This window comes from Protobothrops mucrosquamatus, unplaced genomic scaffold (genome assembly GCF_001527695.2).
Source record: "Protobothrops mucrosquamatus isolate PMUCROS unplaced genomic scaffold, P.Mucros_1.0 scaffold2067, whole genome shotgun sequence".
NCBI lineage: Eukaryota > Metazoa > Chordata > Lepidosauria > Squamata > Viperidae > Protobothrops > Protobothrops mucrosquamatus.
Genome location: NW_015388172.1, coordinates 48,941 through 50,395, shown reverse-complemented (window position 1 = coordinate 50,395; position 1,455 = coordinate 48,941).

Here is a 1,455-nt window from a genome sequence, read left to right as displayed (position 1 = left end):
TGGGGGTGATTGCTTTCCGGGTAGCTCTGGTTGCTGCTCGGGTTTGCGTGGGGGAGGCTTCTTATAGCGAGAAAGCTTAACGTCTAGCTTCACTGCTGTCTGGTACCACTCCTGTAGCCGATCGGGTACTTCTCGGTAAATGCAAGCCTGAGAGAGGTGATCGTCCAATCCCTCAACAAAGTATTGAACCAGGGATTGTTCGGACCACCCCTCTGTTCGGCCTGCTAACTTGCGGAACTCTCGCACGTACTCCAAGGCAGGCCTCCCGGCTTGTTTTATTTTGTGAATTTGTCTTGCTGCTTTGAGGCCTATGGATGGGTCCTCAAATCGTTCTTTCAGACCTAAGAGGAAAAGGTGGGGATCTTCCAATTCGGGGGCTTGCTCACTATATAAATTATTCAGCCATTCAGCTGCTTCTCCCTCTAGGTTGGATGCAAATACGTCGACCATGGCCCCTGGGTCCGGATAGTGGTAGGCCCAGCGGTTCAAGTGAGAGCGCCCTTGGTTGAGAAAAAAAATCAGCTTCTCTGGGTCTCCATCGAAGGTTGCATTGAAAGGTGGTGCAAAAACAGGCTGTTGTGGCCCCCACTGGGGCTGTTGCTGCTGGCCCCACCCCGGTTGTTGGTCCCATGGCTGCTGGGCTCTCTGCTGCTGGGCAGCGGGGGCTGGTGGTGCCCCCTGCTGCTGCAGGCCTCCCAATGGTGACTGTGCATGCTGGGCCTCTCTCATCTGCAAGCTCACCGGCTGTAGCTCTCCTGGCTTTTGCATCACCTCAAGCTGCCGCAAGGCCTCTATTAGCTGTGATAAGCTCAGCTGCTGCTGATTGTCTGTCAACGGGGGGGGCCCCCCTGCCCATTGCTGGAAAAGCCTCAATTTGGGATTCCCTCCGTCTTCAGGACTGTGACTCACCATTTCTGCTGGCAAGGCTGTGTGGCTTCCTCCAGAGCCTTCGCTCAGCTTATCACAGTCTGATGACCAAATCAGCTCTCCTGATAGTTTTGGCCTCGCTCCCAGCTGGGAAATCTGCCAGATTCCTCTCTCCCCCGGCTTGCCGGCTGTTGCTTTCCCCCCCCACCCCCGGGGAAACTGTTGCATCCAGGAGGCTGGCCTCAGACAATTTTTTTTTCTTCATAGTCAGATCTTCCCTGAATCTTTACCAGCAGCTCTTAGCTTAGAGGCAGTGGATGGAGTTCGGGACCCCAGATCGTTTTAAAATGAGGGTGGACCTAAGCATGATGTCATGTGTCTGATTAACAAAACACTTAAAAGGACTTTCAGGCATATTTTTTCCTAAAAGCATTTATTAAGGTTACAGAGACGTCAGTACAGCATGGTGGAAATGCTTAGGTCTGGCTTCTCTTCCGTTACGCATATACATTCTAAGCATTTCCCACCCCCTTATTTTGGGGTCATGGTTCACATCTTCCAATCAACTTGGAAGATGTGATTTACTTC